Here is a 15,757-nt window from a genome sequence, read left to right as displayed (position 1 = left end):
CAGTCCCAGCTCCATTAGACTCCTCCCATCTGTCTCTTAACACCATCCAGTCCTTCAGCTCCATTAGACTCCTCCCATCTGTCTCTTAACACCATCCAGTCCTTCAGCTCCATTAGACTCCTCCCATCTGTCTCTTAACACCATCCAGTCCTTCAGCTCCATTAGACCCTCCCATCTGTCTCTTAACACCATCCAGTCCTTCAGCTCCATTAGACTCCTCCCATCTGTCTCTTAACACCATCCAGTCCTTCAGCTCCATTCAGCCCCTCCCATCTGTCTCTCAACACCATCCAGTCCTTCAGCTCCATTAGACTCCTCCCATCTGTCTCTTAACACCATCCAGTCCCTTCAGCTCCATTAGACTCCTCCCATCTGTCTCTTAACACCATCCAGTCCTTCAGCTCCATTAGACTCCTCCCATCTGTCTCTTAACACCATCCAGTCCTTCAGCTCCATTAGACTCCTCCCATCTGTCTCTTAACACCATCCAGTCCTTCAGCTCCATTAGACTCCTCCCATCTGTCTCTTAACACCATCCAGTCCTTCAGCTCCATTAGACTCCTCCCATCTGTCTCTTAACACCATCCAGTCCTTCAGCTCCATTAGACTCCTCCCATCTGTCTCTTAACACCATCCAGTCCTTCAGCTCCATTAGACTCCTCCCATCTGTCTCTTAACACCATCCAGTCCTTCAGCTCCATTAGACTCCTCCCATCTGTCTCTTAACACCATCCAGTCCTTCAGCTCCATTAGACTCCTCCCATCTGTCTCTTAACACCATCCAGTCCTTCAGCTCCATTAGACTCCTCCCATCTGTCTCTTAACACCATCCAGTCCAGTCCTTCAGCTCCATTCAGTCCCCCTCCCATCTGTCTCTTAACACCATCCAGTCCTTCAGCTCCATTCAACTCCCTCCCATCTGTCTCTTAACACCATCCAGTCCTTCAGCTCCATTCAACCCTCCCATCTGTCTCTTAACACCATCCCATCCTTCAGCTCCATTAGACTCCTCCCATCTGTCTCTTAACACCATCCAGTCCTTCAGCTCCATTCAACCCCTCCCATCTGTCTCTTAACACCATCCAGTCCTTCAGCTCCATTCAACCCCTCCCATCTGTCTCTTAACACCATCCCATCCTTCAGCTCCATTAGACTCCTCCCATCTGTCTCTTAACACCATCCAGTCCTTCAGCTCCATTAGACTCCTCCCATCTGTCTCTTAACACCATCCAGTCCTTCAGCTCCATCTCCTCCCATCTGTCTCTTAACACCATCCAGTCCTTCAGCTCCATTAGACTCCTCCCATCTGTCTCTTAACACCATCCAGTCCTTCAGCTCCATTAGACTCCTCCCATCTGTCTCTTAACACCATCCCATCCTTCAGCTCCATTAGACTCCTCCCATCTGTCTCTTCCAGTCTTCAGCTCCATTAACCCCTCCCATCTGTCTCTTAACACCATCCAGTCCTTCAGCTCCATTAGACTCCTCCCATCTGTCTCTTAACACCATCCAGTCCTTCAGCTCCATTAGACTCCTCCCATCTGTCTCTTAACACCATCCAGTCCTTCAGCTCCATTAGACTCCTCCCATCTGTCTCTTAACACCATCCAGTCCTTCAGCTCCATTAGACCCCTCCCATCTGTCTCTTAACACCATCCAGTCCTTCAGCTCCATTAGACTCCTCCCATCTGTCTCTTAACACCATCCAGTCCTTCAGCTCCATTAGACTCCTCCCATCTGTCTCTTAACACCATCCAGTCCTTCAGCTCCATTAGACTCCTCCCATCTGTCTCTTAACACCATCCAGTCCTTCAGCTCCATTAGACTCCTCCCATCTGTCTCTTAACACCATCCAGTCCTTCAGCTCCATTAGACTCCTCCCATCTGTCTCTTAACACCATCCAGTCCTTCAGCTCCATTCAACCCCTCCATCTGTCTCTTAACACCATCCAGTCCTTCAGCTCCATTAGACTCCTCCCATCTGTCTCTTAACACCATCCAGTCCTTCAGCTCCATTAGACTCCTCCCATCTGTCTCTTAACACCATCCAGTCCTTCAGCCCATCAGTCTCTTAACACCATCCAGTCCTTCAGCTCCACTCCTCCCATCTGTCTCTTAACACCATCCAGTCCTTCAGCTCCATTAGACTCCTCCCATCTGTCTCTTAACACCATCCAGTCCTTCAGCTCCATTAGACTCCTCCCATCTGTCTCTTAACACCATCCAGTCCTTCAGCTCCATTAGACTCCTCCCATCTGTCTCTTAACACCATCCAGTCCTTCAGCTCCATTCAACCCTCCCATCTATCTCTGACTCCTCCCATCTGTCTCTTAACACCATCCAGTCCTTCAGCTCCATTCAGACTCCTCCCATCTGTCTCTTAACACCATCCAGTCCTTCAGCTCCATTCAACTCCTCCCATCTGTCTCTTAACACCATCCAGTCCTTCAGCTCCATTAGACTCCTCCCATCTGTCTCTTAACACCATCCAGTCCTTCAGCTCCATTAGACCCCATCTGTCTCTTAACACCATCCAGTCCTTCAGCTCCATTAGACTCCTCCCATCTGTCTCTTAACACCATCCAGTCCTTCAGCTCCATTCAACTCCTCCCATCTGTCTCTTAACACCATCCAGTCCTTCAGCTCCATTAGACCCTCCCATCTGTCTCTTAACACCATCCAGTCCTTCAGCTCCATTAGACTCCTCCCATCTGTCTCTTAACACCATCCAGTCCTTCAGCTCCATTCAACTCCTCCCATCTGTCTCTTAACACCATCCAGTCCTTCAGCTCCATTCAGACCCCTCCCATCTGTCTCTTAACACCATCCAGTCCTTCAGCTCCATTAACTCCTCCCATCTGTCTCTTAACACCATCCAGTCCTTCAGCTCCATTCAGCCCCTCCCATCTGTCTCTTAACACCATCCAGTCCTTCAGCTCCATTAGACTCCTCCCATCTGTCTCTTAACACCATCCAGTCCTTCAGCTCCATTAGACTCCTCCCATCTGTCTCTTAACACCATCCAGTCCTTCAGCTCCATTAGACTCCTCCCATCTGTCTCTTAACACCATCCAGTCCTTCAGCTCCATTAGACTCCTCCCATCTGTCTCTTAACACCATCCAGTCCTTCAGCTCCATTAGAAACACCATCCAGTCCTTCAGCTCCATTAGACTCCTCCCATCTGTCTCTTAACACCATCCAGTCCTTCAGCTCCATTAGACATCTGTCTCTTAACACCATCCAGTTAGCTCCACTCCTCCCATCTGTCTCTTAACACCATCCAGTCCTTCAGCTCCATTAGACTCCTCCCATCTGTCTCTTAACACCATCCAGTCCTTCAGCTCCATATTGGATTTCTATTTGCCATATATTTTTCAACTGTGCTGTGATGTTTCACAAATTTTCTGAACCTTTCTATTCTCATTTTTTCTAGAGATTGTAAATTGGAAAAAAATATATATATATTTTTTACCTCTTTTTTGCGCCAATTTGTGGTATCGAAATGTTTTTTAGTAGCTACTATCTTGTCTCATCGCTACACCTCCCGTACGGGCTCGGGAGAGACGAAGGTTGAAAGTCATGCGTCCTCCGATACACAATCCAACCAAGCTGCACTGCTTCTTAACACAGCGCGCATCCAACCCGGAAGCCAGCCGCACCAATGTGTCAGAGGAAACACCGTGCACCTGGCAACCTTGGTTAGCGTGCACTGAGCCCGGCCCGCCACAGGAGTCGCTGGTGCGCGATGAGACAAGGAGACAAGGACATCCCTACCGGCCAACCCCTCCCTAACCCGGATGACGCTAGGCCAATTGTGCATCGCCCCACGGACCTCCTGGTCGCGGCCGGTTACGACAGAGCCTGGGCGCGAACGCAGAGTCTCTGGTCACACAGCTGGCACTGCAGTACAGCGCCCTTAACCACTGTTTCAGATCACCCAGTAGTGCCGTCTGCAGAGTTCGCTCCGGGTAAATGTTGCAAATCTTCAGCCCTTCCTGAACCTGCGACCAGAAACAAGCTACATATGGACAGTATTAAAACAAAAAAATCGAATGATTCAGACTCTTCGCAGCAAAATCAGCAGAGCTGAGAAGAGCCCGAATCACCCATGTAAATAACATTCTATTGGTTGCAAGAATTTTGTATTATAATTGAAAGAGAAAAAAAATCGGCGTGGTTTTCCGTTATCCATGTGCCATGGAATCGGTACGGCAACAATCTCTTCCCAACTGTTTTGTAATCTATATGACACACACGGCAATTATTCGGTCCTTAAAATGAAACTGATACACTTTTTATTTTATTTATCACAATTTTCTTTCCAAAGGTTGTTGAGACAGAGGACAGGCTGTACTGTAAAAGTGTCTGTCCGACAGTCAGCCAGCTTCTGACGTTCAGGGCTTTTCACAAAAAAAGATTTAGCTGTAACTCTCAGAATGTAGAGAGGAATGCAGCATCCTGTGTGTGTGTGTGTGTGTGTGTGGGAGTGTGTGTGGGAGTGTTTACGTAAGTAGTGTGTGTGTGTCTCTGATAGAGTACAGCTGTGTTGTGCTGTGGTCTTGAGAGTTTCTCCCACAGGTCTTCAGTGAGACGGTTCTGTCTTTCCGTGTGTTTGTGTGTGTTTGTGTGTGTTTGCGTGTGTGTGTGTGTGTGTGTGTGTGTGTGTGTGTGTGTGTGTGTGTGTGTGTGTGTGTGTGTGTGTGTGTGTGTGTGTGTGTGTGTGTGTGTGTGTGTGTGTGTGTGTGTGTGTGTGTGTGTGTGTGTGTGTGTGCAGTGTGAGTGTGCGTGACGCCGTTCTGTCTTTCCTTTCACAGAAAGTTCGTCGCACAGTTTGATCCTGAGACACGATGAATTACTTTACACCACAGACTGACTGAGACAATGTTCTCTCAGATAAATGACATCTCTCTGCACTGAGACAATGTACTCTCAGATAAATGACATCTCTCTGCACTGAGACAATGTACTATCAGATAAAATACATCTCTCTGCACTGAGACAATGTTCTCTCAGATAAATGACATCTCTCTGCATTGAGACAATGTACTCTCAGATAAAATACATCTCTCTGCATTGAGACAATGTACTCTCAGATAAATGACATCTCCCTGCATTGAGACAATGTACTCTCAGATAAAATACATCTCTCTGCATTGAGACAATGTACTCTCAGATAAAATACATCTCTCTGCATTGAGACAATGTACTCTCAGATAAATGACATCTCCCTGCATTGAGACAATGTACTCTCAGATAAAATACATCTCTCTGCATTGAGACAATGTACTCTCAGATAAAATACATCTCCCTGCACTGAGACAATGTACTCTCAGATAAAATACATCTCTCTGCATTGAGACAATGTACTCTCAGATAAAATACATCTCCCTGCACTGAGACAATGTACTCTCAGATAAAATACATCTCCCTGCACTGAGACAATGTACTCTCAGATAAAATACATCTCTCTGCATTGAGACAATGTACTCTCAGATAAAATACATCTCCCTGCACTGAGACAATGTACTCTCAGATAAAATACATCTCCCTGCACTGAGACAATGTACTCTCAGATAAAATACATCTCTCTGCACTGAGACAATGTACTCTCAGATAAAATACATCTCCCTGCACTGAGACAATGTACTCTCAGATAAAATACATCTCTCTGCACCGAGACAATGTACTATCAGATAAAATACATCTCCCTGCACTGAGACAATGTACTCTCAGATAAATGACATCTCCCTGCATTGAGACAATGTACTCTCAGATAAAATACATCTCCCTGCACTGAGACAATGTACTCTCAGATAAAATACATCTCTCTGCACTGAGACAATGTACTCTCAGATAAAATACATCTCTCTGCATTGAGACAATGTACTCTCAGATAAATGACATCTCCCTGCATTGAGACAATGTACTCTCAGATAAAATACATCTCCCTGCACTGAGACAATGTACTCTCAGATAAAATACATCTCTCTGCATTGAGACAATGTACTCTCAGATAAATGACATCTCCCTGCACTGAGACAATGTACTGTAAGACATAATTAGCGTTGCAAAGGGAGGGTATATTACTGGAAACTTTCAACATGGACCAGTAAACTACCAGAACATTGGGATTCTTTCAAGGATTTTATGTAATCTATCAAAAGACTGACCGAAAAGACAGAATACACCACATGAGAAATGACAGCTACTGTGACTATATATACCCTCTGCAATTAAGACTAAATATACCCCTGATAAATAAGACATCTATACCCTGCAATTAGACTATATATACCCTGGGATAAAATACATCTCCCTGCATTGACACCCTGGGTAATTAAGACTAAATATACCCCTGGACAATTAAGACTATATACACCCCTGGGTAATTAAGACTAAATATACCCTGGGATTAAGACTAAATATACCCCTGGGACAATGTAAGACTATATACACCCCTGGGTAATTAAGACTATATATACCCCTGGGTAATTAAGACTATATATACCCCTGGGTAATTAAGACTATATACACCCCTGCAATTGAGACAAATGTACCCCTGGGTAATTAAGATATATCTCCCCTGCAATTAAGACTAATATACCCTGGGTAATTAAGACTAAATATACCCCTGCATTGAGACAATTAAGATAAATGACACCCCTGGGTAATTAAGACAAATGTACCCTGGGTAATAAGACTATATATACTCCCTGCATTGAAGACTAATGTACTCTCCTGGATAAACTATATATACCCCTGCATAATGAAGACTAATATACCCTGGGTAATGAAGACATATATACCCCATGAGACAATGTAATTAAGACTAAATATACCCCTGGGTAATTAAGACTAAATATACCCCTGGGTAATTAAGACTATATATACCCCTGGGTAATTAAGACTAAATATACCCCTGCATTAAGACAATTACACCCCTGATAAAAGACTAAATCTACCCTGGGTAATTAAGACTATATATACCCTGGGAATTAAGATAAATATCCCCTGGGTAATTAAGACTAATTACACCCCTGGGTAATTAAGACTAAATATACCCCTGGGTAATTAAGACTAATTACACCCCTGGGTAATTAAGACTAAATATACCCCTGGGTAATTAAGACTATATATACCCCTGGGTAATTAAGACTATATACACCCCTGGGTAATTAAGACTAAATATACCCTGGGTAATTAAGACTAAATATACCCCTGGGTAATTAAGACTATATATACCCCTGGGTAATTAAGACTAAATATACCCCTGGGTAATTAAGACTATATATACCCCTGGGTAATTAAGACTATATACACCCCTGGGTAATTAAGACTAAATATACCCCTGGGTAATTAAGACTAAATATACCCCTGGGTAATTAAGACTATATATACCCCTGGGTAATTAAGACTAATTACACCCCTGGGTAATTAAGACTAAATATACCCCTGGGTAATTAAGACTATATATACCCCTGGGTAATTAAGACTAATTACACCCCTGGGTAATTAAGACTAAATATACCCCTGGGTAATTAAGACTATATATACCCCTGGGTAATTAAGACTATATATACCCCTGGGTAATTAAGACTATATATACCCCTGGGTAATTAAGACTATATATACCCCTGGGTAATTAAGACTATATATACCCCTGGGTAATTAAGACTAAATATACCCCTGGGTAATTAAGACTATATACACCCCTGGGTAATTAAGACTAAATATACCCCTGGGTAATTAAGACTATATATACCCCTGGGTAATTAAGACTAAATATACCCCTGGGTAATGAAGACTATATATACCCCTGGGTAATTAAGACTAAATATACCCCTGGGTAATTAAGACTATATATACCCCTGGGTAATGAAGACTATATATACCCCTGGGTAATTAAGACTAAATATACCCCTGGGTAATTAAGACTATATATACCCCTGGGTAATTAAGACTAAATATACCCCTGGGTAATGAAGACTATATATACCCCTGGGTAATGAAGACTATATATACCCCTGGGTAATGAAGACTATATATACCCCTGGGTAATTAAGACTAAATATACCCCTGGGTAATTAAGACTATATACACCCCTGGGTAATTAAGACTATATACACCCCTGGGTAATGAAGACTATATATACCCCTGGGTAATTAAGACTATATATACCCCTGGGTAATGAAGACTATATATACCCCTGGGTAATGAAGACTATATACACCCCTGGGTAATGAAGACTATATACCCCCCTGGGTAATGAAGACTATATATACCCCTGGGTAATGAAGACTATATACACCCCTGGGTAATTAAGACTATATATACCCCTGGGTAATGAAGACTAAATATACCCCTGGGTAATGAAGACTATATATACCCCTGGGTAATGAAGACTATATATACCCCTGGGTAATTAAGACTAATTATACCCCTGGGTAATGAAGACTAATTATACCCCTGGGTAATGAAGACTATATACACCACTGGGTAATTAAGACTATATACACCCCTGGGTAATTAAGACTAAATATACCCCTGGGTAATTAAGACTATATATACCCCTGGGTAATGAAGACTAAATATACCCCTGGGTAATTAAGACTATATACACCCCTGGGTAATTAAGACTAAATATACCCCTGGGTAATTAAGACTATATATACCCCTGGGTAATGAAGACTAAATATACCCCTGGGTAATTAAGACTATATACACCCCTGGGTAATGAAGACTATATACACCACTGGGTAATTAAGACTATATACACCCCTGGGTAATTAAGACTATATACACCCCTGGGTAATTAAGACTACATACACCCCTGGATAATGAAGACTATATACCCCTGGGTAATGAAGACTAAATATACCCCTGGGTAATTAAGACTATATACACCCCTGGGTAATTAAGACTATATATACCCCTGGGTAATGAAGACTATATATACCCCTGGGTAATGAAGACTATATATACCCCTGGGTAATGAAGACTATATATACCCCTGGGTAATGAAGACTATATATACCCCTGGGTAATTAAGACTAAATATACCCCTGGGTAATTAAGACTATATACACCCCTGGGTAATTAAGACTAAATATACCCCTGGGTAATGAAGACTAAATTACACCCCTGTGTAATTAAGACTATATATACCCCTGGGTAATGAATACTAAATATACCCCTGGGTAATGAAGACTAAATTACACCCCTGTGTAATTAAGACTATATACACCCCTGGGTAATGAAGACTAAATTAAGTGTTTGATCTGTCAAAAACCTACATGTGGTGTACTGACTGAAGGAAGCCATAATGACTGAAATGTCAATATATTTATACTGGAAAACAAATCAGCCAAGATTTCCCTCTTCTTCTTTTGAAGAGAACCGCAAATAGCCTTGCCATCGTCTTCTACAGTGGAGAAATGTGTACCGTAGAAACTGTACTGTACTGTCAAAATGGCTGCCGACCACGTGTCACACCAGATCACTGTTTCCCTTTAGGTACATGAGTCTCAACAACACACGTATCATCAACTCAACTCTCCTGTCTTCCTCTGTAGTCTGGAGTGATACACTGTACACCCGTCTGAACAAGTCTCGTCATAATAACCCTCTGACAGAGTTACGGCCTAACCTCACCTCTCAGGTCAACCTGTCACGCAGGCAGCCAGCCAGGCACGCAACAGCAGGCAGGCAGCACGCCTGGATTCAAACATAGTTCGTAATCATTTCAAATACCGTTTTTTTTTATGCTTGATTGAGCTTGCCTGTTGCACTAAACCCTATGTCATTGTGGAAAAAGTACAAACCCCACCCATCGGCACTCCAAGCAAACTTCAAAGTATCTGAAAGATGTTGAATAGTATTTGAACCCAGGTCCAAAACAGGCTGTATTCCTGGCTGTGTTCCTGGCTGTGTTCCTGGCTGTGTTCCTGGCTGTGTTCCTGGCTGTGTTCCTGGCTGTGTTCCTGGCTGTGTTCCTGGCTGTGTTCCTGGCTGTGTTCCTGGCTGTGTTCCTGGCTGTGTTCCTGGCAGTGTTCCTGGCTGTGTTCCTGGCTGTATTCCTGGCAGTGTTCCTGGCTGTATTCCTGGCTGTGTTCCTGGCTGTGTTCCTGGCTGTGTTCCTGGCTGTGTTCCTGGCTGTGTTCCTGGCTGTGTGCTCCTGTTTTCCATGTCAATAACAACCTGCCTGCAATGTGACTAAGATAGTTACAACCTCTCATACCCTACCTCTCTTTCTGTCTTCCTTCTCATACCCTACCTCTCTCTCTGTCTTCCTTCTCATACCCTACCTCTCTCTCTGTCTTCCTTCTCATACCCTACCTCTCTCTCTGTCTTCCTTCTCATACCCTACCTCTCTCTCTGTCTTCCTTCTCATACCCTACCTCTCTCTCTGTCTTCCTTCTCATACCCTACCTCTCTCTCTGTCTTCCTTCTCATACCCTACCTCTGTCTGTCTGTCTGTCTGTCTGTCTGTCTGTCTGTCTGTCTGTCTGTCTGTCTGTCTGTCTGTCTGTCTGTCTGTCTGTCTGTCTGTCTGTCTGTCTGTCTGTCTGTCTGTCTGTCTGTCTGTCTGTCTGTCTGTCTGTCTGTCTCTGTCTCTCTCTCTCTCTCTCTCTCTCTCTCTCTCTCTCTCTCTCTCTCTCTCTCTCTCTCTCTCTCTCTCTCTCTCTCTCTCTCTCTCTCTCTCTCTCTCTCTCTCTCTCTCTCTCTCTCTCTCTCTCTCTCTCTCTCCCTCTCCTCTCTCTCTCTCTCTCTCCCTGTCTGTCTCTTTCTCTTTCTCTCTCTCTCTCTCCCCCCTCTCTGTCTCTCTCTCTCTCTCTCCCTCTGTCTCTCTCTTTCCCTCTGTCTCTCTCTCTCCCTCTCTCTGTCTCACCTCTCATACCAATCTCTCCCATAACACCCTGAATGAAAGGTGAGGGCTAAACTAGTGCAGTCAGAGTCAGTGAGAGAGCGTGCACGTGCACATGCACACCTGTTGCTCTCTATGCATATCAGTGTAAAGACGTGGTTCACACAGGGTTCACAGCTGGTATGGATGGTATCACTATGATCAGTATTAGGCCCCCAACACACAACAACAGCTGTTAACTGTACAGAGTAGATAGAGGACCAAATGGAACTCTATTCCCTCTATAGAGCACTACTTTCAACATGAGCCCTATATAGAGCACTACTTTCAACATCAGTCCTATATAGTGCACTACTTTCAACATGAGCCCTATATAGAGCACTACTTTCAACATGAGCCCTATATAGCCCTCTATAGTGCACTACTTTCAACATGAGCCCTACATAGAGCACTACTTTCAACACGAGCCCTATATAGAGCACTACTTTCAACATGAGCCCTATATAGTGCACCACATTCAACATGAGCCCTATATAGAGCACTACTTTCAACATGAGCCCTATATAGAGCACTACTTTCAACATGAGCCCTATATAGTGCACTACTTTCAAAATGAGCCCTATATAGTGCACTACTTTCAACATGAGCCCTACATAGAGCACTACTTTCAACATGAGCCCTATATAGCCCTATATAGTGCATAACTTTCAACATGAGCCCTCTATAGAGCACTACTTTCAACATGAGCCCTCTATAGTGCACTACTTTCAACATGAGCCCTATATAGTGCACTACTTTCAACATGAGCCCTTTATAGGGACTAACACTATAAGGACTAGGGTGCCACTTGGGCCCAGAGTACAGATTACTGAACGTGCTGTCCTGCCCCTGTTCCTCTTTCCGTTCAGACATGACCCCTCCCCCCCGTCTCATTCAGGGAACTGGAAAAGTGTTTACGGCTCTTCTGTTGACAAGAACCTCAGCGTCTGTCCTAGAACAACCCATCGGCCCCTTCCTCACCCCTTCCTCCGAAAAACCTCCCTCCCTCTCACTTAATGAACCCTGAACCCTCCCTGCCTCCCTGCTCCTGGCAACAATTTGCACAGAGTACAACCAGAAGCGCCTCTAGCCTTTCGGGGGCCGGAAGTAAGATATAGGGGCGGGGCCTACCCACCTCACGTGCAAAACACTCTAACCTCTCACTCTAACCACTAGGCTACCTGCTGGTTACTGGCCCAACTCTCTAACCACTAGTCTACCTGCTGGTTACTGGCCCAACGCTCTAACCACTAGTCTACCTGCTGGTTACTGGCCCAACTCTCTAACCACTAGTCTACCTGCTGGTTACTGGCCCAACGCTCAAACCACAAGGCTACCTGCTGGTTACTAGTCCAACACTCTAACCACTAGTCTACCTGCTGGTTACTGGCCCAACACTCTAACCACTAGGCTACCTGCTGGTTACTGGCCCAACACTCTAACCACTAGGCTACCTGCTGGTTACTAGTCCAACGCTCTAACCACTAGACTACCTGCTGGTTACTGGCCCAACACTCTAACCACTAGGCTACCTGCTGGTTACTAGTCCAACGCTCTAACCACTAGACTACCTGCTGGTTACTGGCCCAACACTCTAACCACTAGGCTACCTGCTGGTTACTAGTCCAACTCTCTAACCACTAGACTACCTGCTGGTTACTGGCCCAACACTCTAACCACTAGACTACCTGCTGGTTACTGGCCCAACTCTCTAACCACTAGTCTACCTGCTGGTTACTAGTCCAACACTCTAACCACTAGACTACCTGCTGGTTACTAGTCCAACACTCTAACCACTAGGCTACCTGCTGGTTACTAGTCCAACACTCTAACCACTAGACTACCTGCTGGTTACTAGTCCAACACTCTAACCACTAGTCTACCTGCTGGTTACTAGTCCAACACTCTAACCACTAGGCTACCTGCTGGTTACTAGTCCAACACTCTAACCACTAGACTACCTGCTGGTTACTAGTCCAACACTCTAACCACTAGGCTACCTGCTGGTTACTAGTCCAACACTCTAACCACTAGACTACCTGCTGGTTACTAGTCCAACACTCTAACCACTAGTCTACCTGCTGGTTACTAGTCCAACACTCTAACCACTAGTCTACCTGCTGGTTACTAGTCCAACACTCTAACCACTAGTCTACCTGCTGGTTACTAGTCCAACACTCTAACCACTAGACTACCTGTCACCCTAAAAATCAATGGGGGTCCCCTGGAGGTCAGGGCCCCTGGGCACATCATTTGATGATGAATTACCTCACCTGGTAATGTAGAAATGTTATCTGACACATGGGCTAATTGATTGAAATTGCACCTTGTGTATTTGTAGATACTGTAGGCAGAGGAGCTACTGACCGGAACATGGCATGACATCACAATGAAACCAGTAGTAGTTCTGGAACAGTGTTCTAGAATGTTTATAGTGTTCTAGAATGTTTATCAGAGTTCCAAACTAGAACAGAACAACGAGATACAAACAGGGAAGCATTGGAACTGTGCCCCAAATGGCACCCTACGCCCTTATATAGCGCACTACTTTTGACCACGGTAGTGCGCTACAAAGAGAACGGGGGGTTCTATTTGGGACTACGCGCTCTGCTCAAAAGTAGTGCACTGTGTAGGGTTTAGGGTGTCATCTGGGACTCAACCATGAACAGTCCGTGTGTCTGGTCTAGCTAGCCTCAACGTGTGGTGGTGTGCTGTGTTCCTCTCTATAGTAAACAGAGACCGGTAGAAACCTGTCTGGGACACGAAGGTCACAAACACTACAGCTATCAAGGAACACTGAACAACACAGATCTTCCCATTGATTGTGCTAAATGGGAGAATAGAGGCAACAGGTAACCAGATCGCTTATGAAACCAGCAGTTTGACACAAAATGGTGGTCGAAAAAGAGATAGAGACCCTAGATTTCTATGAGAGAGATAATAGACCCACGGATACTGTATGAATACAGTAGTTTGACACAAAATGGTGGTCGAAAAAGAGATAGAGACCCTAGATTTCTATGAGAGAGATAATAGACCCACGGATACTGTATGAATACAGTAGTTTGACACAAAATGGTGGTCAAAAAGAGATAGAGATCCTATATTTCTACGAGAGAGATAATAGACCCACGGATACAGTATGAATTCAGTAGTTTGACATAAAATGTTGGTTATCAAACGCAGCAACTGTCAAAACAAGCCTTGAGACCACCTGTAAGGCAGTACGGCTGGGTGATTCCATAGCTGGCTGCCTTTACAACCCTTTGTCTAAAAGAAAGGCCAGGAACTCGTCTCAGAACACATCGACAGGATCCAACGGCAACTAAATAGCAGGGTAGGCCGTCATTGTAAAGGGTAGGCCGTCATTGTAAAGGGTAGGCCGTCATTGTAAAGGGTAGGCAGTCATTGTAAAGGGTAGGCCGTCATTGTAAAGGGTAGGCCGTCATTGTAAAGGGTAGGCCGTCATTGTAAAGGGTAGGCCGTCATTGTAAATTAAATAAGAATTTGGTCTTAACTTATTTGCCTAGTTAAAAAATAAACAAATAAAATTGATTTTGTTAGTTCGACAAAGTTGAAATAAAAAATAGCAGCGATATTTCGAACGGGAGTCCCTGGTGGGAGACAGGACAGAACATGTTCGTTCCATCCCAACAGTAGCACACGGGATTCAACTAAATAAGGGTTTGATGAGCTGATTAGTTGAATCAGGTGTGTTAGTGTTGGACTGGAACAAAAAGAAAAGAGCATTACTGTCTGTGTTAACCAGGGCTGTAAGTCTCTCCCTCACCGGCAGCACAGATGGCTCCTTTCATTTAGTCAGCGCTGCCCTCTGGTGGCGATGATGTGTATTTACACCCCACTACCAAAACACAATGACTTCGTTCATTTAGTCAGCGCTGCCCTCTGGTGGCGATGATGTGTATTTACACCCCACTACCAAAACACAATGACTTCTTTCATTTAGTCAGCGCTGCCCTCTGGTGGCAATGATGTGTATTTACACCCCACTACCAAAACACAATGGCTTCTTTCATTTAGTCAGCGCTGCCCTCTGGTGGCGATGATGTGTATTTACAATGGCACAGATTTTTTTATTTTTAAAATCTTTATTTAACCTTTATTTAACTAGGCAAGTCAGTTAAGAACAAATTCTTATTTTCAATGACGGCCTAGGAACAGTGGGTTACCTGCCAGTTCAGGGGCAGAACGACAGATTTGTACCTTGTCAGCTCAGGGATTTGAATTTGCAACCTTCCAGTTACTAGTCCACCGCTCCAACCTCTAGTCTACCTGCCGCCCCTCCACTCTAACCACTAGTCTACCTGCCGCCCCTCCACTCTAACCACTAGGCTACCCTGCCGCCCCTCCACTCTAACCACTAGTCTACCTGCCGCCCCTCCACTCTAACCACTAGTCTACCCTGCCGCCCCTCCACTCTAACCACTAGTCTACCCTGCCGTCCCTCCACTCTAACCACTAGTCTACCCTGCCTCCCCTCCACTCTAACCACTAGTCTACCCTGCCGTCCCTCCACTCTAACCACTAGTCTAACTCTAACCACTAGTCTACCCTGCCGCCCCTCCACTCTAACCACTAGTCTACCCTGCCGCCCCTCCACTCTAACCACTAGTCTACCCTGCCGCCCCTCCACTCTAACCACTAGTCTACCCTGCCGCCCCTCCACTCTAACCACTAGTCTACCCTGCCGCCCCTCCACCCCTCCACTCTAACCACTAGTCTCTAACCACTAGTCTACCCTGCCGCCCTCCACTTTAACCACTAGTCTACCCTGCCCTGCCGCCCCTCCACTCTAACCACTAGTCTACCTGCCACTAGTCCCTCCACCCTTT

At 44.9% G+C, this 15,757-nt stretch overlaps 1 protein-coding gene across 1 annotated transcript in view; it reads right to left on the bottom strand.

Moving 5' to 3' along the window:
* The window catches only part of LOC124022778 (OTU domain-containing protein 7A-like), a 90,280-nt gene that overhangs the window by 21,026 nt on the left and 53,497 nt on the right, over positions 1–15,757 (bottom strand). The window lies entirely within an intron of this gene.

This window comes from Oncorhynchus gorbuscha, unplaced genomic scaffold (assembly GCF_021184085.1).
Source record: "Oncorhynchus gorbuscha isolate QuinsamMale2020 ecotype Even-year unplaced genomic scaffold, OgorEven_v1.0 Un_scaffold_1418, whole genome shotgun sequence".
NCBI lineage: Eukaryota > Metazoa > Chordata > Actinopteri > Salmoniformes > Salmonidae > Oncorhynchus > Oncorhynchus gorbuscha.
Note: the sequence above shows the minus strand (reverse complement) of the source record. Positions and strands in the feature narration are given on the sequence as shown.